This window comes from Scyliorhinus torazame, chromosome 28 (genome assembly GCF_047496885.1).
Source record: "Scyliorhinus torazame isolate Kashiwa2021f chromosome 28, sScyTor2.1, whole genome shotgun sequence".
In the NCBI taxonomy this organism is placed as follows: Eukaryota; Metazoa; Chordata; class Chondrichthyes; order Carcharhiniformes; family Scyliorhinidae; genus Scyliorhinus; species Scyliorhinus torazame.
Window position 1 is genome coordinate 13,858,038 of NC_092734.1, and position 24,858 is coordinate 13,882,895.

Consider the following 24,858-nt stretch of genomic DNA (forward strand, 5'->3'; position numbering starts at 1 on the left):
CAGCCAAATGACGAGGATCATTCACTGTGACATGTCCAAGTATCACACAACATTCGGACTTCTACGCCAATCCGATGTAATCAGAGACAAAATAAATGTGCAACTACATCTGAATAAAGAATCCAGGGAGGGCCCAGAGCAGAGAAAACTATATTGAACTGTAAACCTGGTTATGGTCAACGTTCAAATTAGTCTTTCTTACAAAGATCACCATTTTCAAATTGAAAATTAGTTGAATGATTCAAGATGAGCATGGTGCTCTCTGGGACAGGAAATTGCTTCCCAAAATGTAATATCTACGCAGGAAAGCAAGAACGTTCAGGGTCATAGTGGGCGCACCAAGGTTTCTTGAAGCAAATAGTAGCCACCAGAATCTAGAGATGGGAATGTCAGTGGTTCCCTGTTAGCAGAATCCTAGAACAACCCCACCCAGAACCCGCAACGATAGTTCTTAAAGCAGACATTTTACATTGAAGCCAAAGTTGATATTTTTTTTCCCCCCGTTTTGATGTGTAGAAGTGACTGGTGCCAGGTCTACATACAGCTAACCCTTCTTACCCCACTCCGGTCAAAGGCACAGTTCATTCCTGCCGATCTGCAGTCAACCAGAGTGTCACTCCCCACATAAAGCACAGCCAATATTGACAGCAAACTGGAGAGCCCTACGACAGGTTACATACTGTGTGTAAACAGGATTATTGGACTCTCTGCCCAGTCACTGTAACTGAATGTCACTGAAGCCAACCAACCAGAAACCACCCTCTAGCTCTATACAGCTCCATTTTAACCCCAGGCCAAACCAGGCAGTCAACAACACAAGCTCACGTTCCAATAGCTGTCCTACCTTCCTATGGATGATACATGCAAGAAATTGCATCGCAAGCCAAGACGCTCAATCTGATCGATGTATTGTGGAAAAACAAACATACAAGTGACTGTGCTCCATTCTGTCCCATCAGTGTTCTCGGGCCAACGCTTTGAATCATAGACTCCCAACAATGCAGAAGGAGATCATTCAGCCCACTGAGTCTGCACCCACCATCCGAAAGAGCATCCTACCTCGGCCCACTCCCCCGCCCTAAACCCGTAACCCCACCTAACCTTCGAACACGAAAGGAAATTTATCACGGCCAAACCACCTAACCTGAACATCTTTGGACTGTGGGAGGAAACCGGAGCACCCCGAAGAAACCCACGCAGACACGGGGAGAACGTGCAGACTCCACACAGACAGTGACCCAAGGCCAGAATTGAACCCGGGTCCCTGCTGTGAGGCAGCAGTGCTAACCACTGTGCCATCTACATGGTGACTGAATTCTCGGAGCCAGATCTTTCTGCATTGCTTTTGTCTTGCCCAGGATCTATCCCTCGACCAAAGTCGCTAAAGCAAACTATTTGGAATACATCACATTGCTGCGACTTGCAGCCACTTGCTGGTTGCAATTTGGCTGCCGTGTTTACAACAGTGTCTTCATTTCAAAAAGGACTTGATTGGCGGCGATGGTGCACCGAATTTCCCCTCGCACACCCAAAGCATGACACACCTATTTGGACCCGCTCTCTACACCCGGATCTCTGAACCCTGCCACCTATCCCACCGTTTGAAATATTTGGTTCTCAGGTTGTGGTGATCACGGGCAAGGCTGGCATTTATTGCCCGAGGTGGTGGGGGCGGCAGGCAGTGTCTATGAACCAGCAAGAAGCAGTCTGAAGCATCAAGATTATGACAGTCACATGTCATAATCAAACCACTGATTAAATGTAATTAAGCCACTCAGCTTCTAAACCTGCTCCATTACTGCTTCCTAATGTATTCAACATTCAAAAGGAGGAGGAAAGCAAAAAGAATCAATTATTTTTATGCAATTATGTTTCATTTGAAAATGGTAAAAAAAACAACAGCATATTTCTCATTCAAAGCATTGCAGGTAAAATAATTATGGACATCTCATATTTTCCTCCTAAGCTACTACTCTAGCACTGCGATGTCCAACCTGCTTCCACTAGGCCACACAGGGCCCTCGAGCCCTTGTAAGTTGGCCCTCGAAGACCAGACGACAAAAGTCTGGCCAATTTGCTCTTGGACTTCTTGCAATGTCGCTCTGTCCTGTTGGACTTTCAAGTATCGTGTTCCCTGGATTATTAGCCCAAGCCTCTGGGTGTCTAATGCAATATAATTTCTCCTAATCCAGAGGCCCACGTTCAGGCTCGGGAAACTTGGAATCAAATCTCACCTGCACAGCTGGTTGACTTTAAACTTGGGGGAGGAAATCTGCCGTCCTTACCCGGTCTGGCCGACACACAACCCCAGATCCACAGCAATATGGTTGACGCTTAACTGCCCTCTGTAATGTCTAGTAAGCCATTCAGTTCAAGGGCTGTCAGGGATGGGCAATAAATGATGGCTGAGTCCGTGATGCCCACATCACATGAAAGAATAATTAGAACTAGTGCAGCAACTACCCTACCATTGATTTCTAAATGTCCACCCAAATCCTATCCTTTCAACCATTCGTCTCACTATTCCTCAGACTCTTCTTACTCTATATCTTGTTATAGGCCAGGGCTTAGACACTCCAAGTTCACCTGACCTATAACTTTTATGTTGAATTTGGATAGGAAATGAGCACAAGAACCTTCACTTCAGGTGTGATTCATCAGATTTCCTAGGCGCTTTTACCAATACAAAGTTTATTATAAGAATGTAGTTAAAATAGATAAAACACAGTAAGAATTTATCAATTACAAAGAAAACACAACAGCTACAGTAATCTATGTATATAACTCTTAATCCCCTTTAAGTAGCTGTTCTATTTTAATACTAAATCCAACAAACCAAAACCCCTTTCAAGGGCGTGGCCCAGCACACTGTAATCTCACTTGAATGGGACTGGTCCTTTCCTGGAGATTCTGGTCCAGCCTCCAACCAGCAGGTTCAAAACCCCTTCCGGAAAGCAATTCTAGCTTTAAGGTTACCAAGGCAGTTTCCCACACCCAATGTGCCTTCAGTTCACTGGAACATCTTTGAAAATGAAAACAGGGAAACACAGCTTCACTTCTGCAGTCCGAAGCAACAAACCAAAACTGAAACCCAAACACTAAATCCCCTCTCACCTGACAGCCACAGCCCAGCTCCACCCACAAATTGTACCACAGAAGCCGTGCTGCAAGTCAGGTGATAAGACCAAACCTTTCTTAAAAGGGACACTCGCATGACAATCTTGGCATTCATCTCTCATCCACGGGACATCTTAGGGTATTGTTGCTGCTTTTGGGCACATGTCTAACAAGAAAATGTAATGGGCCTTTAGCACACCGGCCGATAAAGTTAATGAATCACGTGTGGTCTTCCTAACATTAATCTCTATCAGCTTCTAAGTTCCTTGGTTTTAACTTATTATTCATTAACTGGCAGGTGGACATGTCTGTTGTTAATTCCATAGATTAAGATCCATTTTGAGAGCTGTTCTGGAAATCACACTCTTTCCATATTGCAATACTGATTATAATAGCCATAGTTTTCTTTTATATATGAAAGGTAAAGTAGCACCTGCTCGACCGAACCAAACATGGTCCAATTTTAAGCCCATTGACAGCTTTGGGCTTCCCTGTGCTGCCCATGTCATTATGGTCAGCATGTTAGACCAGGTTCATAGAGGACAATCATAGAGTACCAGACACAAACTGCACTGGGTGCCCATGGAACTGAAGGCCCACAAGAGTCAACACATCCTCGAGAGGAGGAAGGGGAAGTCTGGCAGACAGAAAGAAAATAAATCGAAGAGGGTCTTATCTTCGTTGTGGGTCTTAGATGGGGTTGTTCATGACCTGGAGTTTACGGATACTGCTGGGAGCAAGGCTCTTGGTAAACTCTACCTTTCACTGAACATGATACCAACTATGCCCGGCACAGATGCAGCATGAGGCTCTACATAGAACTATCTCACTCCATATTCCATTGTAATGTTTTCATATGTCACTGATGATGTAGGCTATATGGGTGGGATTTCTCAGCCCCGGTGAAATGGATGCAGCGAGCCAGCCACAGGTCCATTGACTTTGGCAGACCGGAAAGTACCACCTAGGAGGAGGGGCAAGAAAATCTCACCCGAAATATAGAAATTCAACATTAACCCCTTAGATTAAAAAGGGTGCAAGAAAAGGGTCACGAGGAATAACAGAAAAAAACTCAGATAAAATCATCATTCCACCAATAGGTATTAAAGTTAAGTAGGGCAGCATGGTGGTGCAGCGGTTAGCACTGGAACTGCAGCACTGAGGACCCAGGTTCGAATCCCGGCCCTGGGTCACTGTCCGTGTGGAGTTTGCCACATTCTCCCCCCATCGGTGTGGGTTCCACCCCCATAACCCAAAGGTATGGGGTATGGGGGAGGCCATGGGGTACGGGCCTCTGGCACGGAGTCTGTCCCTGTTGCTCAGAAGGGATGGGGGGAGAGGAGCAGAGCATTAGTAATTGGGGACTCGATAGTCAGGGGCACAGATAGGAGATTTTGTGGGAGCGTGAGAGATTCACGTTTGGTATGTTGCCTCCCAGGTGCAAGGGTACGTGATGTCTCGGATCGTGTTTTCCGGGTCCTTAAGGGGGAGGGGGGAGCAGCCCCAAGTCGTGGTCCACATTGGCACTAACGACATAGGTAGGAAAGGGGATAAGGATGTCAGGCAGGCTTTCAGGGAGCTAGGATGGAAGCTCAGAACTAGAACAAACAGAGTTATCATCTCTGGGTTGTTGCCCGTGCCACGTGATAGTGAGATGAGGAATAGGGAGAGAGAGCAATTAAACACGTGGCTACAGGGATGGTGCAGGCGGGAGGGATTCAGATTTCTGGATAACTGGGGCTCTTTCTGGGGAAGGTGGGACCTCTACAGACAGGATGGTCTACATCTGAACCCGAGGGGCACAAATATCCTGGGGAGGGAGATTTGTTAGTGCTCTTTGGGGGGGCTTAAACTAATGCAGCAGGGGCATGGGAACCTGGATTGTAGTTTTAGGGTAAGGGAGAATGAGAGTATAGAGGTCAGGAGCTCAGATTTGACGTCGCAGGAGGGGGCCAGTGTTCAGGTAGGTGGTTTGAAGTGTGTCTACTTCAATGCCAGGAGTATACGAAATAAGGTAGGGGAACTGGCAGCATGGGTTGGTACCTGGGACTTCGATGTTGTGGCCATTTCAAAGACATGGATAGAGCAGGGACAGGAATGGATGTTGCAGGTTCCGGGGTTTAGGTGTTTTAGTAAGCTCAGAGAAGGAGGCAAAAGAGGGGGAGGTGTGGCGCTGCTAGTCAAGAGCAGTATTACGGTGGCGGAGAGGATGCTAGATGGGGACTCATCTTCCGAGGTAGTATGGGCTGAGGTTAGGAACATGAAAGGAGAGGTCACACTGTTGGGAGTCTTCTATAGGCCTCCAAATAGTTCTAGGGATGTAGAGGAAAGGATGGCGAGGATGATCCTGGATAAGAGCGAAAGTAACAGGGTAGTTATTATGGGAGACTTTAACTTTCCAAATATTGACTGGAAAAGATATAGTTAGAGTACATTGGATGGGTCGTTTTTTGTACAGTGTGTGCAGGAGGGTTTCCTGACACAGTTTGTTGACAGGCCAACAAGAGGCGAGGCCACATTGGATTTGGTTTTGGGTAATGAACCAGGCCAGGTGTTGGATTTGGAGGTAGGTGAGCACTTTGGGGACAGTGACCACAATTCGGTGACGTTTACGTTAAGGATGGAAAGGGATAAGTATACACCGCAGGGCAAGAGTTATAGCTGGGGGAAGGGAAATTATGATGCCATTAGACGTGACTTGGGGGGGATAAGGTGGAGAAGTAGGCTGCAAGTGTTGGACACACTGGATAAGTGGAGCTTGTTCAAGGATCAGCTACTGCGTGTTCTTGATGAGTATGTACCGGTCAGGCAGGGAGGAAGGTGCTGAGCGAGGGAACCGTGGTTTACCAAAGAAGTGGAATCTCTTGTTAAGAGGAAGAAGGAGGCCGATGTGAAGATGAGGTGTGAAGTTTCAGTTGGGGCGATGGATAGTTACAAGGTAGCAAGGAAGGATCTAAAGAGAGTGCTAAGACGAGCAAGGAGGGGACATGAGAAGTATTTGGCAGGAAGGATCAAGGAAAACCCAAAAGCGTTCTACAGGTATGTCAGGAATAAGCGAATGACTAGGGAAAGAGTAGGACCAGTCAAGGACAGGGATGGGAAGTTGTGTGTAGAGTCTGAAGAGATAGGCGAGATACTAAATGAATATTTTTCGTCAGTATTCACTCAGGAAAAAGATAATGTTGTGGAGGAGAATGCTGAGCTCCAGGTAAATAGATTAGATGGCATTGAGGTACGTAGGGAAGAGGTGTTGGCAATTCTGGACAGGCTGAAAATAGATAAGTCCCTGGGACCTGATGGGATTTATCCTAGGATTCTCTGGGAGGCCAGGGAAGAGATTGCTGGACCATTGGCTTTGATTTTTATGTCGTCATTGGCTACAGGAATAGTGCCAGAGGACTGGAGGATAGCAAATGTGGTCCCTTTGTTCAAAAAGGGGAGCAGAGACAACCCCGGCAACTATAGACCGGTGAGCCTCACGTCTGTAGTGGGTAAAGTCTTGGAGGGGATTATAAGAGACAAGATTTATAATCATCTAGATAGGAATAATATGATCAGGGATAGTCAGCATGGCTTTGTGAAGGGTAGGTCATGCCTCACAAACCTTATCGAGTTCTTTGAGAAGGTGACTGAACAGGTAGACAAGGGTAGAGCAGTTGATGTGGTGTATATGGATTTCAGCAAAGCGTTTGATAAGGTTCCCCACGGTAGGCTATTGCAGAAAATACGGAGGCTGGGGATTGAGGGTGATTTAGAGATGTGGATCAGAAATTGGCTAGCTGAAAGAAGACAGAGGGTGGTGGTTGATGGGAAATGTTCAGAATGGAGTTCAGTCACAAGTAGAGTACCACAAGGATCTGTTCTGGGGCCGTTGCTGTTTGTCATTTTTATCAATGACCTAGAGGAAGGCACAGAAGGGTGGGTGAGTAAATTTGCAGACGATACTAAAGTCGGTGGTGTTGTTGATAGTGTGGAAGGATATAGCAGGTTACAGAGGGATATAGATAAGCTGCAGAGCTGGGCTGAGAGGTGGCAAATGGAGTTTAATGTAGAGAAGTGTGAGGTGATTCACTTTGGAAGGAATAACAGGAATGTGGAATATTTGGCTAATGGTAAAGTTCTTGAAAGTGTGGATGAGCAGAGGGATCTAGGTGTCCATGTACATAGATCCCTGAAAGTTGCCACCCAGGTTGATAGGGTGGTGAAGAAGGCCTATGGAGTGTTGGCCTTTATTGGTAGAGGGATTGAGTTCCGGAGTCAGGAGGTCATGTTGCAGCTGAACAGAACTCTGGTACGGCCGCATTTGGAGTATTGCGTACAGTTCTGGTCACCGCATTATAGGAAGGACGTGGAGGCTTTGGAGCGGGTGCAGAGGAGATTTACCAGGATGTTGCCTGGTATGGAGGGAAAATCTTATGAGGAAAGGCTGATGGACTTGAGGTTGTTTTCGTTGGAGAGAAGACGGTTAAGAGGAGACTTAATAGAGGCATACAAAATGATCAGGGGGTTGGATAGGGTGGACAGTGAGAGCCTTCTACCGCGGATGGAAATGGCTGGCACGAGGGGACATAGCTTTAAACTGAGGGGTAATAGATATAGGACAGAGGTCTGAGGTAGGTTCTTTACGCAAAGAGTAGTGAGGCCGTGGAATGCCCTACCTGCTACAGTAGTGAACTCGCCAACATTGAGGGCATTTAAAAGTTTATTGGATAAACATATGGATGATAATGGTATAGTGTAGGTTAGATGGCTTTTGTTTCGGTGCAACATGGTGGGCCGAAGGGCCTGTACTGCGCTGTATTGTTCTATGTTCTATGTTCTATGTATGCTTGTGGATTGGCAACACTAAATTGCCCCTAAATTGGAGGAAAAAAAAAAATTGGGTACTTTAAATTTATTTTTAAAATTGGTATTGTCGTTAAGTCCACGTGAGCGTTCCACACATGTGGAGACATTGCTGCTCTGTATCAAAACCCAGAATCTAACCAAAGCCTTGGTGCATTCATTGATTTCAACTTGCGCCAGTGGAAAAATATTCTGGCACCACTCTGCTCTCACAGCGAAAGGAAAGGGGATTGGGGGAGGCAGAAGAGAGAAAGAAGAGGCGGGGGAGAGAGAGGGAGAGGGGGAGGTGGGAAAGTACAGAGAATGAGAAAAGAACAGAGCAAGAAAAAACGGATTGAAAGAAAAATAACAAAGGCAATAATGCAAAAAAGAGATTTTTTTTTTAAATTACCGAATGCGACCAACACTCATGCCAACTGCAGTTGTGTGAGAATTCAAATATTCTTTACAAACCATGGGAATGGAAACATATAAACTTAGAAAATAGAAGCAGGAGGAGGCCTGCTCCACCATTCATTATGATCATGGCTGCTCATCAAATTCAATACCCTGACCTCGCCTTCCCCCCCATTTCCCTTGATCTCTTTAGCCCTAAGAGGGCTACAGTCCTTCTTGAAAGTAGCAAAGACATATGGTTATGGGGATAAGGCGGGAAAGTGGAATTGAGGATTATATCAGATCAGTCATGTTCTAAATGAATGGCAGAGCAGACTCGATGGGCCGAATGGCCTACCGCCGCTCTTACACGAACATCCAGTGCAGAAGGAGGCCATTCGGCCCATTGAGTCTGCACCAACCCACTTAAGCCCTCACTTCCACCATACCCCCGTAACCCAATAATCCTGCCTAACCTTTTTGGATACTAAGGGCAATTTAGCATGGCCAATCTACCTAACCTGCACGTCTTTGGACTGTGGGAGGAAACCGGAGCACCCGGAGGAAACCCACGGGCAGACATGAGGAGAACGTGCAGACTCCGCACAGACGGTGACCCAGCAGGGAATCGAACCTGGGACCCTGGCGCTGTGAAGCCCCAGTGCAAGCCACTGTGCCGCCGTGCTGCCCATCCGTTAGAGGGAATAGAAGCAGGAAAGGAGAAAGAGAGTGAAGAGAAAGGAAGAGATGCAGGAGTTGGGGTGGAGACGCAATTATAAAAAGGATGGCCACTGAAGATCAGTCTTCACAGATAATTGGACGGTGACTCCGGATATTGTCAAGACACCAGTAGATATCCTGGGAAATTTAATTGCTCCAGGTCATAAACCAGAAATCAAACTTGGTCAATCAAATTAAGCCGGCGGCCTTAATAAAAAGCAGATGCACCAGATTCTCATTTAACTGTCCAGTTCCAGGAACAGGAATGATGCAAAAACTCCCTCCCTCGAATGTACTGGCACAATTAACTACAGTATCTGGCATGTCAATAATTATTTTAAAAAGGCTGGGCAAAGATTCAAAGTTTTCTTTCAAGCATACGATCAGGGGTCTTAGGAAGATAGAAACATTTTAAAGGTTTTATGAGTTCTGGGGTGAATAGAGAAACATACTGGGCGGGATTCTCAGCCCAGGCCGGGCTGGAGAATTGCCGGGACGGGCGCGAATCGCACTACGCCGCCCGATGCCATTTCGCCGATTCTCCGGAGAGCAGAAATCGGGTCAGTGGCGCCGGCGCGGTCAGCGCCGGTCGGGGGCTGCTCTACAGGGGCCCCCCCGTCGATTCTCGGCCCGGGAGGGCCGAGCGGCCGTACAAAAATACCCGAGTCCCGCCGGCGCTGTTCACACCTGGTCTTATCCGACGGGACCTTGGCGTGCATGCATCTGGGGCGGCCTGGGGGGGGTGGGGGTCCGACCCCGGGGGGCGGTCTCCACTGTGGCCTGGCCCTACTGATCGGCAGGCTGGTCTCTCGGGCTGGGGGCCTCTTTTGTTCCGTGCCGGCCCCTGTAGCCCTACGTCATGTTGCGTCGAGGTTGGCGCGGAGAAGGGAGACACCGCGCATGTACGGCAATCGCGCTGGTCCCACTGCGCATGTGCAGACCCGCGGCGCCCATCTGATGCCGGGATCGGCGGCTGGAGCGGCGTGGGTCGCTCCAGTGCTGTGCTGGCCCCCTGTAGGGGTCAGAATTGCTGATCCTGAGGCCATGTTGACGCCGTCGAGAGACGCGACGGTACTTACGACGGTGTCGACACAGCCTCAGGATCAGAGAATCCCGCCCACTTGCTTTTACTTTTGACCCATGGAGTCACCTTAAACACGTTTAGGTGCCTAGTTTACACACTGAGCAGAAGACTAGAATGACACAGTTTACGGCCCAGGTGACATAAACACCAGAGGTAGAGCGATTAAACTCAGAGCCTCAAGAGGCCAAAATTAAAGAATGTTTAGAGGAGATTACAGAGATTGGGATTGGGGTGGGGGTTTGAGTCGGCGTTGAATCCATGGAGGGATTCGAAAAAATGAGATTCCGGATTTTTAAAATCAAGATGATGCATAATCGAGAACCAGCGACGGTCAACAAGCACACGGGAGATAGGGGAACAGGACTTGCTGCAAGCTAAGACATGGGGAGCAGAGATTTGGATGTCCTCATGTTTGTGGCTGGCAGAACTCGGGAAACCAACGAGGGGTGTGATGGAATAGTCGGTCAACAAAAGCCTTTCTGATCCTGCCTCCAGCAATTATCCCAGAACCTCTCCCACCCCTCGCTGCTCCATCTGATTGGCTTTTCCTCTTTTGTGGTGTTTTGTTATTGGCTGCATTTCCCAGGACTTGGGACCTCTACAGCCTATTGCAAGCAAATCAATTCTGAGATACTGAAAGTAACATACCACAAGGTCCTGAATAAATAGGATAGGACAATCGAATCATAGATTTACAGCGTGGCAGGAGGCCATTCAGCCCATCGAGTCTGCACCGGCTCTTGGAAAGAGCACCCTACCTAAGCCCACACCTCCATTCTATCCCCGTAACTCAGTAACCCCACCTAACCTTTTGGAAACTAAGGGGCAATTTAGTATGGTCAATCCACCTAACCTGCACATCTTTGGACTGTGGGAGGAAACCGGAGCACCCGGAGGAAACCCACGCAGACACTGGGAGAACATGCAAACTGCACACAGACACCCAAGGCCGGAATTGAACCGGGGTCTCTAGCACTGTGAGGCAACAGTGCTAACCAATGTGCCGCCCTGAGCGTGCTGTACTACCTTAGTCCAAAGTGAGAGACTTCTGGGACACTAATATCAGGAAAACCTGGCAGTTTTACCTGCAGAACACAGCTCTTGAACCAGCAGCGCCAATAGAGAGACTCATGCCGATGGGGGTAGATGAAGAGGAGCGAGAGAGAGGAAGTTTATGTGGAGCATAAATATGGGCATGGTCAGATGGGCCGAATGGCCTGTTTCTGCGATGTACATTCCATGTGGTACTGTTGTTTCGCAGCGCCAGCGTCCCAGGTTCTTTTCCTGACTCGAGTCACTGTCTGTGTGGAGTCTGCACGTTCTCCCCTTGTCTGCGTGGGTTTCCTCCGGGTGCTCCGGTTTCCTCCCACAAGTCCCGAAAGACGTGCCGTTAGGTAATTTGAACATTCTGAATTCCCACTCAGCGTACCCGAGCAGGCGCCGGAGTGTGGCGACGAGGGAATTTTCACAATAACTTAATTGCAGTGTTAATGTAAGCGTACTTGCGACAATAATAAAGATTGTTATGTAAAGTCAAAGTACACAAGGGGTGGATAAGTGCGAATCATACAAACGTGTTCGCTGAAGCCCAGCCTGCTGAACATGGACCGAATCTTGGACACTACTCTTTTAACAGTACCAACATAATGAGAAAGAGCCATATCCTCCCCAACTCTCAAATTCCTTTCAACTCTCACCTCGATTTCTCATGAAGCCACACACAACAAAAGCTGAGGCAGACAACATCAAAAGTTCCAAAGAGTTGACACCCTGGCAAGCTAAACTTATTTAGCCTTGGAAAAACAAGGACGTAACCACCATGTTTTAAAGCCGATTTCTAAAACCACCCTTAAACTGTCCACATTTCCTGACAAGATTTTGACAGCAGCAAACAGACCATGGACCATGATTGTGCAAAGCAAATATAATCCGTTCATTGCGGAGCTTTGGAGGCAGCTCACTGGGAAGCTGAATTCACAGCATTTTAATCACGGGCTTCCATCTACTGATAACTTGTACCACCGGCATTTCCTGGAGCAACATTCACAAAACGCACGATGGTCCCCAATGCATTAGAACCAGCCACGAGCATCTGATTAGGATGCAAACAGTACTCTCCAAGGTGCCAGGTGAGGGAGTTGAACCGCTGGCTTTCCCTTCATTTTGTTTCTGCTCAGCATGAAACCAACAGACATTGGAAACCGTATTCGTACAGAACCACAAACTGACTGGGAGGCTCAGATTTCATTCCTCTCATTTATGTTGGCTTTGGAAATAGCAGACAAGGAGAAAAGCAGCAACTCCCAGGACACTCAGGATGGTTTTAAATCTGCAAGTACCAGAACGCCAAGAGCGTGCAACAGGGTCGCAAAATCAGTCTGTCACAACGTTTAGAGAGATAAATTCCGCAAATTACTGCCATCCAGGAATGGAGGGGTGCAAGGACTGTGCTGCAAGTTCCACTTTGCACAGCACCATTTTCAATCAGGGCTATATGTGCCCTATGATCAGAAACCACAATTGAAGCACCTTTGATCAGCATTCAAATCTTACAAAAGTGAAACTGGCGTGTTAAAAAATGATTCCGACCACTGAAACTAACAGTCATAATCACCTCACCAATGAAACAACCCAAACTGTTTCAAATGGAGATCAATGGTGGGTCGTTATTTGCAGGCACTGCCTCAGAGGGAATCATGGTCTATGTGGCAGATTGTTGACGGACGAGAAGGGAAGAATAATATTTCGGCACTAAATGTGCCAGACCTGCTGTTTTTTTGCAGAAGAATGAGAGGGGATCACACAAAAACATAAAATCTTGATGGGACTGGATAATCTAGACGCGGGAAGAGTGTTCCCGATGCTGGAGACGTCCAGAACGAGGGGCTCACAGCCTCAGAATAAGGGGTCAGCCATTCAGGGCTGAGATGAGGAAGAACTTCTTCTCTCAGGGAGTTGTGAGCTTGTGGAATTCTCGATCACAGAAAGCTGTTGGGGCCGGTTGCTTGGATATATTCAAGAGGGAGCTGGCCATGGTCCTTGCGGCTAATGGGATCAAGGAGTGTGGAGAAAAAGCAGGAGGGGGATTCTGAATTTGCATGATCAGCCATGGTCATGTTGAATGGTGGCGCAGGTTCGAATGGCCTGCACCTATTGTCTATGTTTTAAATTGTTTTAAAATTGATAGAGGTATTTACCTTTAATATCATTCCCTTTCAATCAGAGACCAGGGGTATTAACATTTACTTTTCAAATGTTGACCTCCTCATTTCCCCTTGCAGCCCTCCCTCTCTCTATTGACTTCCTTCCCTTCTCTATCAGACACCATTAGTTCACTGGGTTGGTCTCAAGTATGGAGGGATGTTCTTACGAGGAGAGGTTGAATAGCTTGGGCCTGTATCCATTGGAGTTTAGACGAATGAGAGGTGACATTAGAGACATATCGGATTCTCAGGGGGTTTGACAGGGTAGATGCTGAGAGGTTGTTTCCCCTTGTTGGAGAGTCTAGGACCAGAGGGTATCATCTCATCGCCCATTTAAGACAGAGATGAGGAGGAATTTCTTCTCTCAGAGGGGAGTGAATCTGTGGAATTCTTTACCGCAGAGAGCTGTAGAGGCTAGGACGTTAAGTATGGTCAAGGCCGAGATAGACAGATTTTTAATCAGGGAGGGGATCAAGGGTTATGGGGATAAGGCGGGAAAGTGGAGTTGAGGATTATCAATTCAGATCAGTCATGTTCTCATTGAATGGCGGAGCAGACTCGATGGGCGAATGGCCTACCTCCGCTCTTACATAGAACAGACAGTGCAGAAGGAGGCAATTCGGCCCATCGAGTCAGCACCGACCCACTTAAGCCCTCACTTCCACCCTATCCCCGTAACCCAATAACCCCTCCTAACCGTTTTAGTAACTAAGGGCAATTTAGCATGGCCAATCCACCTAACCTGCACGTCTTTGGACTGTGGGAGGAAACCGGAGCACCCGGAGGAAACCCACGCAGACACGGGGAAAACGCACTGACTCCGCACAGACAGTCACCCAAGCCGGGAATCGAACCTGGGACCCTGGCGCTGTGAAGCCACAGTGCTCACCACTGTGCTGCCCATCTTGTAGTCTGATCTCTCTTTCATTCTCTCCTGCCACCAGAGCTGCACCTGTTCTTGGAATATCACAGTCACGGGTTCCTTTGCCTCATTAAAAAAATCCAGGACAAGGGCAGATTGCCACAATGATCGCCCAGTTGGAGTCCAAACATTTGGTGGCATGTGTATCTAATTAGAACATGGAGACAGGCATCTCGGGCACGGATAATACACACTGCCTACAACATACAGCAGCACAACTGGAGGACGTCTTTCACTCTTCTGAGCCTGATTAATCTCCCGGGGCCACGTTCACCTCCTACGGCGCATAAAATCAATTTGTAGTGACGGTCAACATCAAGAGTCATTTTCTTGGGAGAACAGAAACATAATGAATGATCATTGTTTTTCCAACGTGTCCCCTTGGGCCAGTGAGTTCCAATGATTCCTTGGGCAAACACCTCGGGAGAGCTCCTCGGCCTAATTTCTGAGAGAGAGGTATCAGTCCTCAGAGGAAAACACTGCCAGAACTGCAGAAACCTTTATCCGTTTAAATTATTCTTGCTCAAGAGCAGAAATGGCTGGCCAGTTATTAAATGCAGGAATCTGATGATTAAATAGATTGGACAGAAATCTGAGACTCCCCCACCCACCCACCATCCTCCCTCCCCTCCGCCCACTGTCCCCCTTACCCCCAAGGGTTTAGGGAGCGCCACATGTAAATTAGGCTTGGACCAGTTACAAGTAATACAATGACCAAAACAGGGCAATGGCTTTGACATGTTCTGGTCATGAAGATTACTGAATTAGCATGAGTGCTACAACTTTCTCCGAGCATTGGGAGGATCCAATACCTGCATGGCTCAGGGTGACTATCCCAGTTCATCAAATGCTGGGGTGCTTGTCTGAAATTACGTCATAGATTCTAAAGTCAAAAGGGAGGAGAATAGGTTCTTTTCTGCCGTATCCTTTGAGAGTTGTACTGGGACAACATGTTTGAAATGTACATAAATTAAGTACTTGAGATCTGCTTTGATGAAATACTGGTGGTGTCGGGGGCCTGTGAGCTATTTCTCGTTTTGTTAACAATGCACACAAAAAGCTGGGCCTCCAGGAATGGACATCATTCTCAAATTGTTATTTATATTTTTCTTTAAATTTAGAGTACCCAATTGTATTTTTTCCAATTAAGGGGCAATTTAGCGTGGCCAATCCACCTAACCTGCACATATTTGGGTTGTGGGGGTGAAACCCACGCAGACATGGGGAGAATGTCCACACGGACAGTGACCCAGGGCTGGATTCGAACCCGGGTCCTCAGCGCCGCAGTCCCAGTGCTAACCACTGCGCCACATGCCGCCATTTCATTCTCAAATTAAGTGCATCAGTCAAAGATGAACAGACAGTCACCAGGCAGCAGCAAACTCTAACCAATAGGAGCGTCCTTTGTAAAAACAGCATAATTCAAGCCAACTGTATAATACAGGAAGAAAAGAAAAGACTTAGTGCGGGATTCTCCCATTCGGCGGCAGAGTGTCCATGCCGACGGAGTGAACGGGCTGTCGGGAGTACAGATTCTGGCCCCTACAGGGGGCCAGCACGGCGCTGGAGCCACCCCCCCCCCCCCCCCCCCCCCCCCGCCAGCCCCCGCGCCTGCGCGCAGAGTTCCCATCGGCTGCGACCAGGTGTGGACGCCGCCGGCGCGACTCTGCCTTTTTAGAGCGGCCGCTCGGCCCATCCGGGTTAGAGAATCAGCAGCCCGTGACCGGCGCCATGCCAAACGCGGAGGCGCCAATTCTCCGCTCTGTGGGGAATCGCGTGCCGGCATCGGCGTGGCGTGGCCCGGTTGCGGGGATTCTCCGGCCCAGCCCTTAGATTTTCACTGTGCCCAACCTCAGGTCATTTCAAAGTGGTTCTCATTGCAGAACGTAATCACTGCCCTAACGCAGCAAAACATGGCAGCTATCCATGCAACACAGGGTCCCGCAGTCAGCAACGTGAGAAATCCCCTGCCGCTCTTCAAATCAACACCACCAAACCCGTTACATCCAGCCACCCACGCAGGCAGACCGGAGACTCGGTTAAACATTTGGAAAACAGCACACCACTGTCGGCCTGGATGGTGTGATCAATCTGCAGGGTAGGAAGAACACACAACTTCCTGACTTTCCCGCATCGCGCAGCTTGGAATACAGAATTCACAAAAACCAACACCAAAAGACGCCGAGCCGTGTTCGCTACCTTGTCAATTGTGATGCAATTGTAAGAACCGTAACATCAATCAATTTTAACATGTGGTAAAAGGCAGACAGTCGGGTAAATGGACTTGACTTCAGTCCCGGAATAAATCACTTTTATGTTAAAGTTATGCAGGGAATCTATGGACAGATTAGGAGGAAAGCAATTTATTGTACTTTTTTTTTTATTTAGTGTACCCAATTAATTTCTTTTTTTCCAATTAAGGGGCAATTTAATGTGGCCAATCCACCTACCTTGCACATCTTTTTGGGTTGTGGGGGCGAAACCCACGCAAACACGGAGAGAATGTGCAAACTCCACAGTGACCCAGAGCCGGGATCGAACCTCGGTGCCGTGAGGCAGCAGTGCTAACCATTTAAAAGCCCCTAATGGTTTTGAACACCCTACAACAGACATTAAGCCAACTAACCTGTAGTTTCCCACTTTTGGTTGTCCTCCCTGTTTGAGTAACAGAGTTTCCATTCGCTGTCATTCTAGTCTAATGGGACCTTCCCCAAATCTAGGGAGTTTTAGAAATTTAAAATCATTGCATCAACTATCTCACTAGACACTTCTTCAAGACCCCGGGATGAAGTGCATCCGGATTCAAGCTCTTATCTCCCGCAGCTCCAACAATTCACTCAGGATGGGATTTACCGGCTGTTCACACCAGCGGGAAGTTCCGGTCCCATGCCGACACGCGGCTTTCTCGGCTACGAGAGTTGGTGCTACCGGGAAATCCCATTGACAACGGTGGGGTCGGTATGTCCTGCTGGCGGGCCACTTCTACTGCTGAAAAACACGCGGCGGGTTGGTGTGTAAATCCCGCCCTCGATATCTCTTTGCTGGTGACTAATTTTGCCGAGTTTCCCCCTCCCTTCCAGTTCCTGGTTTTTGGCCGCTTCTGGGATGTTCCTTGCATCCGCTATAGTGAAGACTGATGCAAACTTCCAGTCAATTCGCATGCCACCTCCTGGTTTTCCATGATCAATTCCCCAGACTCACTTTCTAATGGGCCAATGCTCACTTGGTAAACTCTTTTCCTTTTAAAGTATTTATAAAAACTCTTACTATTTGTTTTAATATATCTGGATAGCTTTCTCTCATACTCAAACTTTTCCTTCCTTATAATCTTTCAGTAATCCTTTGCTGTTCACATATTCTGTCCAATGTTTTGACCTGCCATCTGTCTTAACACAATGTGCTTTTTTAAAAAGTTTGATACTATCTTTAACCTTTCTAGTTAACCATGGATAGGGATTCCACCCATTGGACATTTTCTTATTCATTGAAATGTTTCTAATCTGTACATTCCGAATTATCCCCTTAAATGTCAGCCTCTGCATCTCTGTTGACTTACCGTTTAACCCAATTTGCCAATTCGCTTTTGACAGCTCAGCATTCATGCCCTCATAATTGCCCTTATTTAAGTTTAAAAACACAGCCTCAGACCCACTCCTCTGAATGCAAAATGCAATTGTATTACGGCGGCTGCAACCTCGGGACGCCTTCACTAGGAGATCATTAATTATTTCCACCCCTTGCACCACACCAGATCCAGAATACAATATTAGCGCCCCTTGGACGAGAACACCTCACAGAATGCAGTTACTAATTGGATATCCAAGATTGTCCCTTTCGTTCAGAGTGAAAACACTCCGACAGTCCCGAGCTCTCTAGACACAGCTGAAAAGCATTGGAAACAATTCTCCAACCTGAACAAGCAAAAGCAGACGTCAAAAGGATTCATATTTTTGCTCTAGGCACAAGTAATTCAGCACTCCTTTATAATCAGTACAGAGCCCGATGAGCTTGTGTCTTATTTTCCCAAAAAACGTTTCGCACCAATGGTCTCGGTCATTTGGCCATGGTCGAGCCGCTTTGTAACTACCCAGACCCCCAATACACACAACCATGTAGCCCACGCCATTCCTACGCTCCTATATTCAACCTATCCAGCCTCAAAGGAAATAGTCCCCGACAACATTTTTTTAAAAAATTAATTAAAACAAAAAAGCCATTCCTCATGTGCTAGAACGAGACCTCCATTCTGACCACCTCATTTTTAAAAAACCCAGGTGAGATACTGACATACTAGTAGCTCTAAAATGGCCACATTTCTACAGTGCGAAGCCTTTTCGACGCTATCCCATCAGTGGAAATTAAAACCATTGATTTCCTCCTGATGCCGATTTCTGCAATGTCACCACCTCGGCCAGGGTGACCGAATTTGGGAGGGGGTATGGTGGGGGGGGTTTGGGAGGGGGTTTGGGAGAGGGTATGGGGGGAGTATTTAAGAATTCAGACTCATTTGTCACATCTCCACTTGAAATAATTTTGAGCTTTAAAACAAACACAAAAAAAAAATCAAGAACTCTGCCCTCTGCCTTGCGGGCAACACTGGACCAAAAAAAACCCTTTGAAGAGCCTGATTGATTAAAAATGAAGATTATTGATTTTTCAGGAACATATTAAATCATCTGTGAAACTTCAGAAGATTCTGAGAGTAGAAGGAGATGGTTGCTGGGATCACACACACAAAGCCAGTGTTCATTCCATTTTTGTATCAACAGTATTTTTTTTAAATTTAGTGTACCCAATTGATTTTTCCCCAATTAAGGGGCAATTTAGCGCGGCCAATCCACCTACCTCGCACATCTTTGGGTTGTGGGGTGAAACCCACGCAGACACGAGGGGAATGTGCAAACTCCATATGGACAGTGACCCAGAGCCGGGATCGAACCTGGGACCTCAGCGCCGTGAGGCAGCAGTGCTAACCACTGCGCCACCGGGCTGCCTTTTATTTTAAAGAAGATGCAGGGACAGTTCAAGATAAATGAACATAAATGAAGGACATACCTGTACGTCGTGTCATTTTCTTGCCTGCAAGATCCTCACACACAAACCAAGGGAGATTAATTCAGGCACAGTCGTGAACAAGGATCAATCCTATGCACAATTGAAAAGAAAAAGTTAACTCAAATGCAGCACTTTGGGACGTTTTCCATGTAACCATGGTGGCTGTTGATTGAAAGAATTTGACATGTATTTATGAGAGCGATACTGCACACAATTAAGTCCTATTAAAGCAGCAGTTATGTTTCATAGAAATATATATACTTCCAACACCCACAGTACTGAAAAATATCCCCTGCCCTAAAAATCCTCTTCCTGCAGTTGCAACAATTCAAACAGGTTAAATCCAATTTGAGAAGTGTGCGTAGTCAGACAGCACTCGACTTCCAATTGTTAGTGCCGAGCTGTTACTACAGTCATTCAAATAGGAAATCTCTGGGCAAAAAGCACAAGGCAATTTAAACCTTGAAATGTTCCCCATTTGGTGTCCAGGATATTGTAAAATCAGCTGCAGTACAAATCAGTGAAGGAAAAGGAAATATGAAATGGCCATCTTAAACCAAGAAATCTCAAGACAAGGTGGTGACTCTATCATCGAAAGACCATCTGGAGCCTTTATAGAATTCAATGTCAATGGGGAGAGCTTACTCGAGGCTTTCTTCATTTGTAGAATGTGACACACATGTACAGACCGGCGCACGCACAGACCTAGCAGCCAACCGGCACACGCACAGGCTGGCCAACGCACGCACAGACCCGACGCACGCACAGGCTGGCCAACGCACGCACAGACCCGACGCACGCACACACATAATAATAATAATAATAATTATTATTATTATTGTCACAAGTAGGCTTACATTAGCAATGCAATGAAGTTACTGTGAAAAGCCCCTAGTCGCCACACTCCGGCGCTTGTTCGGGTACACTGAGGGAGAATTCAGAATGTCCAATTCACCTAACAGCACGTCTTTCGGGACTTGTGGGAGGAAACCGGAGCGCCCGGAGGAAAACCATGCAGATCCAGGGAGATTGTGCAGACCACACACACACACACACAGTGAGGGATACAACACACACACACACACACACAGTGAGGGACACAACACACACACACAGTGAGGGACACAACACACACACACAGTGAGGGACACAACACACACACACACACACACACAGTGAGGGACACAACACACACACACACACACAGTGAGGGACACAACACACACACACACACACAGTGAGGGACACAACACACACACACACAGTGAGGGACACAACACACACACACACACAGTGAGGGACACAACACACACACACACACACACACACACACAGTGAGGGACACAACACACACACACACACACACACACAGTGAGGGACACAACACACACACACACACACAGTGAGGGACACAACACACACACACAGTGAGGGACACAACACACACACACACACAGTGAGGGACACAACACACACACACACACACAGTGAGGGACACAACACACACACACACAGTGAGGGACACAACACACACACACACACACACAGTGAGGGACACAACACACACACACACAGTGAGGGACACAACACACACACACACACACACAGTGAGGGACACAACACACACACACACACAGTGAGGGACACAACACACACACACACACACACACAGTGAGGGACACAACACACACACACACAGTGAGGGACACAACACACACACACACAGTGAGGGACACAACACACACACACACACAGTGAGGGACACACACACACACACACACACAGTGAGGGACACACACACACACACACACAGTGAGGGACACAACACACACACACACACACAGTGAGGGACACAACACACACACACACACACACACAGTGAGGGACACAACACACACACACACACACAGTGAGGGACACAACACACACACACAGTGAGGGACACAACACACACACACACACAGTGAGGGACACACACACACACACACACAGTGAGGGACACACACACACACACACACAGTGAGGGACACACACACACACACACACACACACACACACAGTGAGGGACACACACACACACACACACACACCACACACACACACACCACACACACACCACACACACACCACACACACACCACACACACACCACACACACACACACAGTGAACCAAGCCGGAAATCGAACCCGGGTCGCTGGCACTGTGAAGCAACAGTGCTAAGCACTGTGCTACCGTGCCACCCTAGCAAATGGATTCACACACACACACCACAAGCACACAAATCTTTCATCCGCTTTGAAATTAACTTATTCCTGCTCATTGATACAGAAGCATTGTAGTTGTTATTGGACTAGCAGTTCAGAAGCATGAACAAGAGATCCAGAGAATGGGAGTTCAAATCCTGTTATGGCAGTTTTGCGAGATCAACCTTACTAACAGTACTGACACAATCCAACATGGTGAGGGACCACAGATTACTCAGCAACACACTAGCTGAAAGGGTGGTGGAAACTGATTCAACAGTAACTTTCAAAGGGAATTGATTAAATACGCCCAAAGCAAAATGGGAGCGGGGCTAGTCTTTAAAAGAGGGGCAGATGGGCAGAATGGCCTCCCTTCTGCACTGTATGATGCTAATCGGTTTGAAGAGTCTACACATCGTGATCGCCATCCAGACACTTCTGCGTAAAGGCTCAAGTGTCTAAGCTCTTGAAAACCAGCATTACTGAAGAGATCGCGTGGCTGCCTGCCGCTGGGGGGCACATAAAGCAAAATGTGCTTGTTTATGTTGAACAAGGGCTGCGCTGTGAGCCAGAAATTGCGACAGGAATCCCCCCCCCCATCTTTTAACACATTCAATTCAAGCAGCTGGCAGCAACCACGCAGCATTTCAATTAACTGAAACTTTCCCCCCAATAAAAGCAATTCCGTGCCACCGCACTGCTTTCATCTCAAGAGGTACCGTTATATCCACTAACACAACACATGAAGCATATGGCATCAAAACTCTTGAACCCAGTATTGTCTGGGCAGCACAGTAGCACAGTGGTTATCACAATTGCTTCACAGCTCCAGGGTCCTAGATTCGCTTCACAGCTCCAGGGTCCTAGATTCGATTCCCGGCTTGGGTCACTGTCTGTGTGGAGTCTGCACGATCTCCTCGTGTCGGAGTGGGTTTCCTCCGGGTGCTCCGGTTTCCTCCCACAGTCCAAAGATGTGCAGGTTAGGTGGATTGGCCATGTTAAATTGCCCTTCGTGTCCAAAATTGCCCTTAGTGTTGGGTGGGGTTACAGAGTTATGGGGATAGGGTGGAGGTGAGGGCTTGGGTCGGGTGCTCTTTCAAAGAGCCGGTGCAGACTCGATGGGCTGAATGGCCTCCTTCTGCATTGTAAATTCTACGATTCTATGTTTGCAGGCTAACAGCATTGAAATGTTCTGGCATGTTCTCAAGGCTACCACTTTTTAAAAATGGACATTCAGTAATCAGAAACATACAGGCATATGACTTTGGAGCAGAAATAGGCCATCTGGCCCCTTGAGCCTGCCCCACTGTTTGATTAGATCATGGCTGTCTGATTGTGGCCTCTACGTTCATGTTTCCCCACTATACCGATTTACCCCTTTGCCAGTCAAACATTTATCCATTCCAACCTTGAATAGATTCAATGACTCGCCCTCCATTGCTCTCTGGGTGGAGTGTTTCACTTTCTGGGAGAAAAAGATTCTCCTCATCTCATGTCCGAAATGACAAATCCCTTATTTTTAACCCCTTTCGTTCTCGTCTCGCACACAAGGGGAAACATCATTTCAGCTTCTACCACGTCAAGTCCCGTCGGGATCTCATATGTTTCAATGAAATCATCTCTCATTATTCTAAACTCGTGGATACAGGCCCAGCCTGTACAACCTTCCCTCATAGGTTATCCACGCCCCCCCCCTTTCATCTGAGGAATCAGTTGGGTAAACCCCCCCCCCCACCCCACCCCCTCATCTGAGGAATCAGTTGGGTAAACCCCCCCCACCCCACACCCTCATCTGAGGAATCAGTTGGGTAAACCCCCCCCACCCCACACCCTCATCTGAGGAATCAGTTGGGTAAACCTTCTCCAGGCTGCTTCTAATACAATTAATTCAAGAGACCAAAACTGTACACAATACCCCAGAGATGTGGTCTCACCGAGGTCCTGTACAACTGTCGCAAAACATCCCTACTTTTTTTTATTTAATTCCCCTTGCAATTAATAACAACACCTCCCCTCCACCTATTTGCATTCCAAATCACATGCTACACCTGCATACTAACGTCCTGCGATTCATGTACCAGGACCACCAGATCCCTCTGTACCGCAGAATTCTGCAATCTTTCCCCACTTAATAATATTTATTAGTGTCACAAGTAGGCTTACATTACCACCACAATCAAGTTTCTGTGAAAATCCCCTAGTCGCCACACTCCGGCACCCGTTCGGGTACACGGAGGGAGAATTCAGAATGTCCAATTCACCTAACAGCACGTCTTTCGGGACTTCTGGGAGGAAACCGGAAAACCCGGAGGAAACCCTTCCAAAGTTGTACAAGTTCCTATTTTCTGACGTTATACTCCATCTGCCATATTTTTCTCCACTCACTGTATCGTGATCCCTTTGCAGACAGACACCTCATGTCCTCTATACAACTTACTCTCTTACCTATCTTTGTGTCATCAGCAAACGCAGCAACCATATATTAATCCCCGTCACTGCTATCACTCAGCAGTCTTTGGATTTTAAACTGCAGTTATACTGCCACACTTGCCTAGGTGGTGCAGAGTGGTGTTAGGTGAAAATTGCATGCTGACTCCAGAGGATGTTCCTGAGCATCACTCTGGAACATACATAGACCAAGTGGTGCAAAGCCTCTTGAGAAGGGCATCCAACATCAACGCCATGTCAAGAGTTCTGGAGGTGGAAGCAACATTTGGTATTGATGAGTTTTATTTTAATACTCACCTTGTCCAAGTTAAATATCCCAAGTTAATCTATAATTCAACTGCCATTAACACACAGCGCTTTATTGTATTTTTTTCAAATCATAGGAACTTCAGTCCAAGAAACCTTTTATGGCAATGCTCCCTGGCTTCCACCTTGAGGTTATAAACTCTAATCCCTGTTCTTTTCTCTTGACAAAGATTAACATTACAGGTGTCAACCACTTCACCCGTAAATATTGTAATTAACTTGAATAGCCATTTGTGGTAATGCGTTCCACACACCATAATCAGCCTTTATGCTTCAGATACTAAACTACAGCTCTGCAATTTAGTTCCCATTCATATCTAGCGAAAATAAGTTTTCATTAAAGCATTCATAATAAACTTGGGGACACTCTCCTAGCAGATTAATATCAGCAAAATTATCCATTGACTCGTGACAACAACAACCTATATTTATATTGAACTCTTAACATAATAAAGCGACCGAATAAATGGAGTGTGAAAGGAAACATTGAGCCACATAGTGACGATACTCGGGCAGATGGCCAAAGTTTGCTCAAAGG

The 24,858-nt window shown here is 47.2% G+C and overlaps 1 protein-coding gene across 1 annotated transcript in view; it reads right to left on the reverse strand.

Annotated features, from left to right (window-relative positions):
* Nucleotides 1–24,858, reverse strand: part of ndst2a (N-deacetylase/N-sulfotransferase (heparan glucosaminyl) 2a) — a 630,597-nt gene that overhangs the window by 515,171 nt on the left and 90,568 nt on the right. The window contains exon 2 of the mRNA XM_072491345.1: nt 19,322–19,411. The gene's annotated coding sequence lies outside the window, so the exon portion shown is untranslated. The remainder of the gene's footprint in view (nt 1–19,321; nt 19,412–24,858) is intronic.